We start from the raw sequence: 13,242 nt of genomic DNA, 5'->3' as shown, positions 1-13,242 counted from the left end.
GGACCGACCGTATGTCTATGTCAGTCCCACTGACATAATGAGGCCCATTCTTACTAAATAGGGCTGCACTGCAGATGGAGTCCAGGGATTAGAGTTCTGAAAATTGCTGCAAAAGAGGGAAACTGAGCCATCTACTAGGCTCAGTATTGACTTAAGGTCCTGCGACACAAACAGCAGCTTAAGTCTGCCATTGAATGTATAAACAAACAAGGCAATCAGATTGTATAGGGTCATCCATGTAGGTACTACAATCGTTCAGGAACCCCAAGAGCTTCCAATACCTAGTATGAAAAAATGTAAGGCAAAATCTCACCCACTAACCTAGGTTGCATGCTTTATCATAGGGTTACATCATCTGTCCGGATTTATTATAGGAACAAATGGACTCTGTATTCTGGGGTGCTTGTTTGATGTAGGTGGCGTCCGATGAATGGAGTTAAAATTCCAATAGATGATCCTGCTCAAGCTTTTTCATGGAATAGTAGAGGGATGGTTAAAAAACTGATTTGGGATGCTGGGGATATTTATTGCTCCTACATCCTCCTAGTTGAAATGATCAGCCGATTTATGGCCCAGTTCTGGGTCCCCGAATTATTTCAGGACCTGTACCCCCGATATTGTATTTAGTAATTAGACAATATCAGTCATACGAATGCATGCAAACTCTGTACCCTCAAACAGTCATGGATTGCATGCGCTAATATTCACATCTATGGGTCAAGTACTCAATAAAGAGTAATCTTGTGGAAACACAGATAATATGAGACACATATAGAAGAGACATTTCAATTGGATGTGAAATGCTGCAAGCCAAATGACTCCAAGCATGTGTTTTGCGCCACAGCAAAATAGTGCTCAAGTGCTCAGCAAATGCACACCACTGCAAACACATACCTATGTAGTAGTATTTAATAATAAAGTAAATCACTCCACTTTGGGCATAGGTGGTTATCTCACTCACTCTTTAATATCTTACCCTATTAATAAGGGAGTGCTGGTCAGTTTTCCTGTATTCAGTATGCCACCTCTGGATGTTGTCTTTTGGGTGGGGGAGGGTGTGCAGGTATTTGTGGACCCAAGTCACGTGGTGACCACGCCCCTCGTTTTTGTCATACTTGGTCACACAGATCGCGTTACTATGATGTTTCGTGATACCTACTGGTCGAGTCGTTTGTTTGTTCCCATAGTAACAAACAGATGTGGTTGGTTGAAATACGTGTGTTGTAGCTGCTTGCATTTCTGGAGTTTTTGTGCAGTCTAGTTACAGTGTGCTGAATGTACGCACCAATGGCCATATCTTTTAACGGAACTACAATAGTTGCATTACAACACAATTTTCTGAATATTTTGTGTCATCTGTTTTAAGTTTGATATATGTATGTACGGATGGCCATAGCTCCTCGCGTGAATAAAATGGTTGCATTCATTTTATTCCAAGCAAAATCAGGGTTTTCATTGTCCACGATAAATGCACATTGGTGTCATTAATGTTTCTATAGCTTGAATATCCACCTCAGTTCTGTCACAGGTACAGAGGTTAAAAATGTTACATCCATTTATATAAAATGTATTATTTCAAGAGGTATGGTATGGAAGAGGTGTGGCGCAGCGGCCAGGGTGCCTGACTTCGGACCACGGGGTTCACGGTTCGATCGCTGGCGGCAGGTCAGCCCAGCACCATGTGACTGGGCAATAGCTCGCTTAATCTTCCCGAGGGCCCCCAGCGCTGGAAAACCACTTCGGAGGTAGCTGTGCGCTTTATAAATTCAAGGTTATTATTATTCCATTGCTTGGGTAGTCTAGTACAAGACAAATGTCTTTCTATGTTAATTCTAATATATCTTAATGTATCGAGAGTGTGGGCCTCGCTGTTATGTGTGGCGATTTACTGTGGTGTTCACAAGGAGTCAGCCTCTGCTTGGCTGTGTACTGTGGGGTACCAGTGATATTCCCATGGTCTGTATTTAATGTGGGAGCTGGGTGGTGTTGCATTAAGTAAAAACGCATTAGGTAGTGATGAGCAGCTTCTAAACATGAGAAACTTGTTATCTAGTGCTTATCTATAGCCAGGGGATGTCATCATTTAATCCCTCTACATGAGTTCTAAGACTGTACATCAAGCCACGGTCCATGCAGATAACAGGGGTGGGGCCGCATGGTGGGGGGGTATTCCGAGGGACGATACTGAGGGAAAATGTAAATAAATAAATCATTTTTGCCTCTGCATCCTCCCTCTAAATCCCCCAAACCGACCCCCCCCACGCGGCCCCATCACTGTTACCTGCACGGACCGCGGCTGGGTACATCCATCTTTGTTCCTTGGTTAGTAGGAGTTGCTGGATGCCACGCTTGGTGCTCTGTCCTACCTTTTCTAGGAGGACCCATCTCATGTAATTCTCAGAAGGTTTCTTCTCTACAAAGTGAGAAGTCACATTTGTGGAGCTTTGTTGGCATCTTATATTGCTACGATTGTTTTGTACTTGTTAAACGTGTGCTCTGCACACTCTCTAGAGGGGTTTAGGGCCTTTGTCCCCTCACCTTTTTGCACCCAGACCTAACTTTTCCTCACACTTACGTAAGCTGTGCGCCCAGTATTTCCCTGAACTTTTAAAAAACCCGTCCCCCACAGTTTCAATTATATTGCTACGATGTTCCTCTATGAATCTTTGGATTTTTCTGCCTATGTACTGTAGGTTGTAGGTACAAGTAATCATGTAGATTATGTTGCCTGTGTTAGAATTTTATATGTCCTGTTTTCCCATTGCAAAGCAGATTTGCTGTGCCTATTCGCATTTCATATCCTCCCCCTACACCAAGCAGGATCTTCTCAAATTTGTGTGCAAACAGGGTAGTTCCACTGTGATGTGGTTTTGAACCAGAAAATTCTAGAAGACTGCTTCAAACCTGCTATGCTGCTATCAGGGTCGGATTGGGATCACAATTTGGCCCGGGCACTGACGAAAAAAGTGGCCCACGTTCAAGGGGCGTGGCCTACAGTTAAGGGGCATGGCCTACAGTTAAGGGGCGTGGCCCACATTCAAAGGGCATGCGCTTTCATGAAACACTATTTGGTTACTCTTTGAGGTCTAATTCGTAGAGAAATATTTAGTAAATTAAGCCTTTTAAAGCTTACAGAGCAAGTAATATTGGTAAAGACTAGGAGCACTGCAGGTCTGATAACTGAATACTTACATGCAGTCTTAACGCCCTGCACAGGTCGTTAGATACTCTTTCCCAACCAGCTAATCATCACATAAATCAGAAATCTAGTACAAAGTCAAGGAGAAAGGGTAAGACTGGAATCTCTGGGAACAGAACATGTAATAACAAAAGTAAGAATTCACAAATGAGGAAAAGGCAGTCTGGGGTGTAAAGAATGCTGAAAAAATGTATCTGTACAATCTAGTCATAAATTTATTTCACAGCCAGCAAGTCATGTCTATATACAAAAAACACAGTTTTATTCACATCTGTTGCTGCCTTCAAGTCTGGGCCATGAGGAGACTGAGGATTACTCAATTAACCATGAAAATGATATAAAATCTGCAAAAAGGAATTCTAACCTGAACATGCTAGAAAAGTAAATTCTTCTGCACAGAGAAAGAAGTGCCAAGTTTGCAAATTTTGCTGAGGCCTCGAACAAGGCCTAGCATAGAACGAGGCTAAACAGCTCTCTTTTGAGAAATCACAGTACACAAAGTCTTAGACATGTCCTGAAATCAACACACAAGCATGTTGCCACATTCTGGCCTAAGACCTAAAATAGAGTGCAGTCAGACCTACACACTACAAACAAAAACTAACCAAAACTTACTAATTAATATTTTTGGCATATAGAGAAATATGCCCCATGTCTGCATTTTGGATGAGGCCTTTAAAATAAAGTTACATTATTAACTGGCACACAAATGAATCAGTAAATTGTGCAAAGAAATGGTAAACAAAATGGTTCCTGCCGGTTCCTTCTTGCTTCAGAGGAAGGGATCGGCTAGCAACACATTGCATGTCTGGGTGCTGGATGTGGCAAGTCAAGTAAACCTTTGAGGAAGACCTACTGCACTGAGTCTAGTGCAGTATTTTCTGGATTCGGTGGGATAACAATTAAGGCACACTCGATGTAGCTTTGAGTACTGCTTTACTCAGCCTACTTTGGTCAGCCCTGTGGAGAGTGGGATGCCAAGGGGATTAGATGGCCCCTCTTGAGTTAGAGCTTGGCAGTGTGGTGCATCTGGTTACAAGAGTAACCAAATAGAAAAGGCAGGGTGAACACTCTGTAGTTCTGTATGGGAGTGTCAGGACTAGGGTGACCAACTGGCATGGGTGCAAATTCAGGATGGGGAGTGTAAAAATTCAGGACAAAGGGTTAAAATTCAGAACAAACCTTCTGGACAAAAGGTACGTTTTACAGACCCATCAGAGGAGGTTGCGCATTATTATGTAAGTAAGTAAATTGACAACCATTTAAGCACTAGTCAAAATAAGTTTATATCAGGTTGAACCAATCGTGTACTTCACGGTTTTTCAGTATGCACGCAGCTTTGATCAACTGTGCAGGTCTTTTTGTGATATTTCATATGATAATAATCTATATAAATGGTTACAGCACTGGGTTGTCCAGTCTGATATTTTGTTTACAATTCATGGTTCTGAGCAGGCATGTTTGGTGAGAGAAATGGTCGGGAAGATCTGCTTGGATAGTCATTGTGAGATGTAAAGTGGCAAACATAAGATGCCGCTAATCCAGCTCCAAACATATTCAACCATTTGCAAACTTATCCATCATGTATTCTTCCATCCATCATTTCACTCATCTATCCCTCCATCCACCCTTTTACTCATCCACCCATTATCCACCCATTCATCCACTCTTCCACCCATCCATCCATTCACTCATCCATCCATTTACCCTTTCACCCATCCAGCCACCCTTTCACTTACTCATCCATCCACCCAGTCACTCACCCTTAGACACATTCACCCGTTCAGTCATCCACACATCCATCCTCACTTTTTCTCTCCATCCACCCTTTCACCCAATCCATCTCTTCACTCATCCATCTAGCCATTTGCCCTCTCACCCATCCAGCCATCCTTTCACTTTCTTATCCATCCACCCAGTCACTCATCCTTCCACCTATTCACCCTTTCAGCCATCCATTCTCCCTTTCTCTCTCCATCGACCCTTTCACTTAGCCATCCATCCTTCCTTCCATCCACCCAACTATCCATCTACTCATCCACTCATGCATCCATCCATTGACCCTATCACTCCTCCATCCTTTCAATCATCCATCCATCTTTTCTCTCATCCATCCTTTCACTCCTTCACTCATCTATCCAATCTTTTGCCCATGTACCCTCCCTTTCACTCACTCATCCATCCTTACGGCCACCCTTTCACACATCTGTTCATCCATTCACACTTTCACTTATCAATTAATCAATCCATCCATCATTTCACTCATCCATCCACCCATTCTCTCTCATCATCCATCCATTCACCCTTTCATTCATCCATTCACCCTTTCACTGATCCATCCAGCCATCCCTTCACTTACTCTCTCACCCACCTTTTCACAATAATTGTGAGCTGAGCCTTTGTACACAGAGTTGCAGACAGAAGAGACTCATCAGGAACTCACCCCTCGCTGTAGTTCCTAAAGCAAAGGGAGGCGTTCAAGATGCCCCTGCACATAGTCAATCTGAAACCTTGGAAGTCATGAGTCATGCATGATGCACAGTGCCAGGCCCTGAGGTGTCTGTGACATGGTGTTGTTTCCAGGGCTTTAAGTGGGATGACAACACTGAGGGGTCTCTCCAAAGGGGTGTTCAATGTAATTATGGGCGTAGCTTAAAACACCTAAGCTACAAATCTGTGCTTAGCATAGTGTGCCGCCCGACTGGTATTTTGCTGCTTCTGTCATTGCGTTCAGATATATAATACAGCAAGTAATGTTACACCTACAACAAGCCAGAACTATAGGTTTTGTCAATGGTTGTTAGTTGCATAAAATAGAAAAGCTGCAAACATGACTTCCTTGAATGTAATATTGAAAATGCATCAGTTCTAAAATGATGACACAGAGAAAGAACTATAACCCTTTTTTTTAAAACTTCTTGCGGGGGGGGGCCTAAGGTGAAGATTGTGCGCTTTCAAAATATCACCTGGCCCCCACAGCCAGACCCATTCTTCCTCGCCCACTGTGCCCTGAATGTGAGGGGCTGTGGGCGAGGTGTTAAGACTATCACTGTTTCCGCGGCGTGGGCCCCAGGGGGGCCATGGTGAAAATGGCTCAAAAGGCCTGAGAAACACCTGGCCCCCAGGGAGGCCGATTCTTGTGAACAATCACCCCCTCCCCAGCCACCCTCAGCGTGATTGCTTTGCAGGGCAGGGGGTGCAGTAGAGGCCACAGCTGATAATCGCTGTATGGCCTGCACAGTGAAGCGCTTTCATTTCTGTCTCTGTCTCCGTGCTGTGGGCCGTTTTTAGGTCGAGCAGACGTACTCTCAATGTGTAAGCATTGAGAGTGTCTGTCTCGACAACTATTGTTGCCCGTTAATGGGAATGTGGACACCGATGTGGACGAGCGTTTCCTTCGCGGTTTTCACCGCGGGAGCGCGCGTCTCACCCGCGCATGCGCAGAGTAACTCAGCCATTTTTTTTGTTTTTTTTTCCCCAGCCCCGAACCGAATCAGGTATCAGAGCGCTTTACATATAGGCAGCCCCCACCCCCCACCCCTCTGCATGCGCACACACAGGCGAGCGCATGCACACGCAGGCACACACATACAGGCACACGGCAGACACTCGCTCACACACACCCCCCTCCCCCACAGTCACACACACGCACTCCAGACACATACGCACACGCACGCACACACACATACACAGCCCGCCCCCCCGCATTCGCGCGCGCGCACACATGCTCCCCCCCGCTCAGCAACCCACTCACCGGCTTCATTCCTGCGGCGGCTCTCCTCAGCTGCAGGGCCCGGCAGCAGGACTCTTCTTCCAGCTCCGGTGCTTGAAACGCGGCTCCGGCTCCTGCCAGCTCCGGTGCTTGAAACGCGGCTCCCATCGCGGCTCTTCCGTTGGAGGCGGGGTAGGCTCCCGCCCTCCTACTTCCTGTTTCCTGTTGTCGCGCCGGCCTGCCTGACTTCCTGGTCGCAGGCCGGCACAGTGACGGCGGTGATTTGCGGTACTAATTAATTTAGTTATTTATGCATTTTTATATAGCGCGGACTTTACCCGAAGGCGGGATTTATTTCTTTATGTATTTATGCATTTTTATATAGCGCGGACTTCACCCGAAGGCGGTATTTATTTTTTACTTATGTTTATCTGGTTACAATTGGGTTATAGAATTTTGAGTAACCCATGAGTGGTGTTCTCCACAGCTCCAGGTCTCCTGGAGACGTCTTATATCAAATGATCTTAAGTGGGTTTCTGATTCAGGCTCTAATGCAATCTTGCCTGCTCCTGCGATGTTCCACGGTGTCAGAGTAATCTTACTGTGGGGCATACAGTAGGCGCTCTTGTTGATAAGTGGATGCTAGGATCGCTTGTGAAAAGCTTCCATTAGCCCGTTGGTGTTTAAGTTACTTGGTGTTACTGTTACCCGTCCCTTTCCTCCCACACGCGTCTGAATCACAGTGCCTTAGACTAGTGTTCCTGACACACATTCTTGACACACAGGTGCACGGCTGCAGACACGGCCTTGTGACGCGCTTTGGGAATCCCGACGTGCCTCTGAGCTTGAGGCCTCTTCCACCCCCTGGTGTGCAGTGATTCTATATGTGGAACGTCAGCAGGGATGATGGAGTGGATCGAAGCTTGAGGCTGGTGCGCGTCAGCGCCGTTCCAGGCTCGTGCGTCTTCCTGCTGCGCGCGCTTCGTGAAAGAGGGGAGAGCCGCCTGTATGCTTTCAGAATAATCCATCACTTGATCCATATCACACAGCAAACGTACTGAAAGAAACAACGGCTAGTCTGGACTCAAGAGTCGTCAACAAACCATCTTGTGTTGCTCATTCACATTGAGCCTCAAAAACACCACATAAAATCCGGATCACAGAGCATCATCTCGGCGAGAGCACAGAGCATACCAAGCTACGGAATCACAACCTCAGTGCACGTGACCTCTCTGCTACTGCACAGAACATCTCAGTCATTTTAGGTGGCTTTATAGCCTGTGCGAGCCATATCACGACTGTTGTTCAGGGCTCCTCAACTGACGCAAAAGCCACTGAACAGTTAATCTCTGCAATGTCTGCAACACCTCAATTAGTGCGAAGAACATCCGAGTGGAGCACTAATGAGCGCAGTCAGAGCAGAGAGGGTCTCAAATATTGCACCACATATTTCAAACACTGAACATAGCGTCGCTGCCATTGCAAGAGCCTCTGAACCAAGCACTTGACCTCTTAATTAGCGCTCACATCTCAAGCAGTGCATAAAGCATCTGAGCCAGCACAAGGGGCCTCGCATTCAATACAGCAACTCAACCACCGCACATTGCAGTGCACATGGCATCACAAGGAGTGCACAAGGAACGACAAACAGTGCTCATAGAACCACAAGCAGTGCACATACCACCACAAGCAGTGCACATAGAACCTCAAGCAGTGCACATGGCATCACAAGCAGTGCACAAGGAACCACACACAGTGCTTATAGAACCACAAGCAGTGCACATAGCACCACAAGCAGTGCACATAGAACCTCAAGCAGTGCACAAGGAATCACAAACAGTGCTCATAGAACCACAAGCAGTGCACATGGCATCACAAGCAGTGCACAAGGAACCACAAACAGTGCTCATAGAACCACACGCAGTGCACATAGCACCACAAGCAGTGCACATAGAACCTCAAGCAGTGCACATAGCACCACAAGCAGTGCACATAGAACCTCAAGCAGTGCACATGGTATCACCACAATTCCATTGAGTACTCTAACCTTTAAAAATAGCATCTGAACTATTACACAGGACATTTCACCATTGCACAATTGTAAATGCACGTTGCACTGATCACATGTGCACAAGGCTTCTCACCGTTGCATGGATCTTCCTGATCATCACACAGAGTAGTTAAAGCACAGTGCATAGTTTCTCAGCCAGTGCACAGAACATCTTGACAACTGCACAGATCTGACATTTATTTGCACAAGACTTCTCAACCATTGCACTGAGAATCTTAACCCTTGTACAGTGTCTTCTGATAATGGCACATAGTATTTAAATCATTGCACATAGCGCGTCAGCCATTGTACGTAACATTACAAGCAGTACACATAGCATAACCACCATTCATGGAGCACTCCAAACTTTACGTAGCATTTGAACTATTACACAGGACATTTGACCACTGCACATATGCAGTTGCACGTTGTACTGATCACCTCAACATGTGCACAGAGCTTCTTAATCATTGCACAGAGGGGTTCAACCATTGCACAGATCTTCCTGATCATCATATATCATATTTAAATCACTGCGCTTAGTTTCTCAGCCAGTGCACAGAGCATCTTCACAACTGCACAAATCTCACATTTGCATAAGACTTCTCAACCGTTGCACTGAGGATCTCAACCAGTGTACAGCGCCTCCTGATCATGGCTCAGACCATTTCAGTCATTGCAGCTCAGCCAGTGCACAGAGTATCCTTCTCTAACTCCCTGTTCTATTCTCTTCTCCTGTGCTGATCTGCTGCTCTCTTCCACCCGCCTCCTTCTTTAACTCTCTGTTCTTTTCTCCCGTGCTGATCTGCTGCTCTCTTTCACCCGCTTCCTTCTTTAACTCCCTGTTCTCTTCTCCTGTGCTGATCTGCTGCTCTCTTCCACCCCACCACCTTCCTTAACTCCCTGTTCTCTGCTCTTCTCCTGTGCTGATCTGCTGCTCTCTTCCACCCGCCTCCTTCTTTAACTCCCTGTTCTGTTCTCCTATGCTGATCTGCTGCTCTCTTCCACCCGCCCCCTTCTCCAACTCCCTGTTCTCTTCTCCCGTGCTGATCTGCTGTTCCCTTCCACCGCCTCCTCCTCCAACTCCCTGTTCTCTTCTCCTGGGCTGCTCTGCTGCTCTCTTCCACCGCCTCCTTCTTTAACTCTCTGTTCTCTTCTGCTGTGCTGATCTGCTGCTCTCTTCCACGTACATCCTTCTGTAACCGCACACACACATACATACAACCACGCACACACACTCATCCACACACATACAACACACAACTACGCACACACACACACAACCACACACATACAACCACACACACACAACCCCACACACACAACCCCACAAACACACAGAACCACACACACACAACCACACACACAACCACAAACACAACCACAACAATACACCTACCCACACATACCCACAACCACACCCAACAACACACACAACCACAACCACACACAGACAGCCACACATACAACCTCACACAACCACACCCAACCACACACACAACCACACCCAACCACACACACAACCACACACATAACCACACACACAACCACACACACAACCACACCCAACCACACACACAGCCACACACACACAACCACACACATCTATCTATCTCCCTCACTCTATCTGTCGCCCTCATTCTATCTGTCGCCCTCACTCTATCTCTCGCCCTCACTCTATCTCTCGCCCTCACTCTATCTCTCGCCCTCACTCTATCTATCGCCCTCATTCTATTTATCTATCGCCCTCATTCTATTTATCTATCGCCCTCTCTATCTGTCTATCGCCCTCACTCTAGCTATCTATCGCCCTCCCTCTAGCTATCTATCGCCCTCACTCTATCTATGGCACCACCACAGCATCACTCAGGGGCACCACAGCATCACTCAGGGGCACAACAGCATCACTCAGGGGCACCACAACATCACTATGCGCTACCACAGCATCACTGATCGCCACAGCATCACTCGTCGCCACAACATCACTCAGCGCCACCAAAGTATCAATCTGTGCAACCATTCAACAACAACTGGTTCAAATATGTTCTCTCAATGTTTCAAGCTTTATTACAAATGTCACAAAAAGATGTTAATATTTCACTTTGTCGTGTATTTCTATAGGTTCTGAATCAGTCCCCCTATTCCTGACCCTATTCTGGTTAAACTAACTATCAAGTTAACTAACAGTCAGCCCATGAGGCAAGAAATCCCCCATGATGCAGATACCGTTATCTGACGCAGTCACACTACGGCACAGGAACGTGTTATCTGATTAGGTCATAACGCTTGAGATCTAATTAGACAAGCGACATTCCTCCAGCCCCTGATAAGGCATACGACGTTCTCATAACAAATCAAACCTATGACAACCTGGATAATCCGTGCGGCCATTGTTTTGATTTCACAGAGAACTTTAGTAAAGAATGTGCTAACGAGCAAGTCGTATGACATCTTTATTGACGTACCTATGTCCATCCTTACGTCAATCTCGGCACCTTTAAGGTATAAATATTGCCGACCTTGCCCTATGCAAACACACGCGTGGTGACAAGACGGAGCAGCCATACTTGCCGAAGCCGAGAGCAGAAGCAGACCCCGCTGGCAGCAGCCCCGCCTTCCTGACGCGCTGAGAGACGCGCTGCTATCTCAAGCCGAGAGACCCAGCACCGGCGCTTCTGGGCAGCCCTCGCAGGCAGCCTGGAATATCGAGAGCAGAGAAAGAGATACCATTCCTCATTCATCCTAACTTCCAGGTACAGAACTGAATAACCCCTCACAGAGAATTCTTTAGTTATTCACTTGGCAAAAACAAAACTTAACTTAAACTGTAACTTTCTATTCCCGCCCACGCATTAGACTTAGGTCAGGTACACGGGGTAGGCGTATTTAGAAACACCAGTTGAGTACGTTTAGTCAAATGTATATGTGTATGTAAATATATTTTAATCATTTTAAACATCATATGGCTCAGAAACCATATCAATGTTTTTACAGTATTACTTTATACTATTGCTTTTAATGTATGCACTTTACTTAACTATAAGTATTGCAATAATATCGATCCATTTCTCTTGTACGAGAAAAGAGACTGATCAATAAATAACACCTTTTTATTGAACACGCCCGTCTCTTCCTTTTCTCTACATTCTGATGAGACTAAGAATGCACGTACTGACTGAGTAAAATAATTGCCTTGTGCTCACACGACTCTCGAGATTGACTCTTGATTAGGGGAGAGCAAAGTTGTCATGTTCTATGGTTGTCAGAAACTAAATCCCTTCTTGTCTAATCAGGGAAGTTAATCCTTCCTTGAACATTCGAGAAAGTTTCTAGCGAACTCTGAGCTTAGCTGGCAAACCCAAAAATTAAGTCTAGTATCGATAGTAGTAGACCTAGTTAACGTCTGGTCTAGGCCTTTACTGCTGTAGGTACTATTCCAATGCGCAGAGCCTATTGGGAAAATAGGAGCTACACTACATGGCGCCCAACGCGTTTGGAAAGGGCGATAAAACTAACGTAAGACATTTAGAGTAACTCAGTCGTGCTTTCTCACTCAGACCCCTTTTCCCACATACTCCAAAGACGTCTGGAGTGGGTGAAAGGTAATATCCTCCAAAACCTCGCAGGAGGGAACTCCTATGTATGGTTCTTGGTCTAGTCAACGTTGAAGGATAAACAGTGTTCCAAAATATTGTGCATCTAATCTCTGTTTCCATAAAGAAACCTGATCTGCAAATAAATATAATACCATCCGGTCAGTAAAATGGCTGAAAGTGATGATGAAAGAGAAGCAGTTAGATTAGCAGCTGAAATAGCAGCAGCTGATAATACAGCACTCAATGCAGACCCGGATATAATACTCATCCAGGTCGCCAAAAGGAGATCTATAACCTTAAAACTTATAGAAAATGGACTGACACCTAGAGGTGGCACATTCATATTCGTAATTGAGGCACACGAATATCGGCAGACAGAGGTATATTATACATGGATACATTTTCCAGCAGCAAATGCTGTAACAAAGTACTTCCACTATTACAAAGTAGAGGAACCTCCTAATGAGTACACTCCTTTCGAGGAGGTGGAAGTACCACTCGAATTCCAAGAGCATTTGCTCTTATTTGATGGCGCCCTAAAACATAATAATCACATTACAAGGCTCGGTCCTTTAGGAAGACCAGGAGCAACGTGGCCGGTCTTAGCCGGATACACACCACATCCAGACATCGACGAGATGCCTGCCCCACAGCTGTTAATACAGCTAAAACAATTACTAAAAAT

This window comes from Lissotriton helveticus, chromosome 1_1, assembly GCF_964261635.1.
Source record: "Lissotriton helveticus chromosome 1_1, aLisHel1.1, whole genome shotgun sequence".
In the NCBI taxonomy this organism is placed as follows: domain Eukaryota; kingdom Metazoa; phylum Chordata; class Amphibia; order Caudata; family Salamandridae; genus Lissotriton; species Lissotriton helveticus.
Note: the sequence above shows the minus strand (reverse complement) of the source record.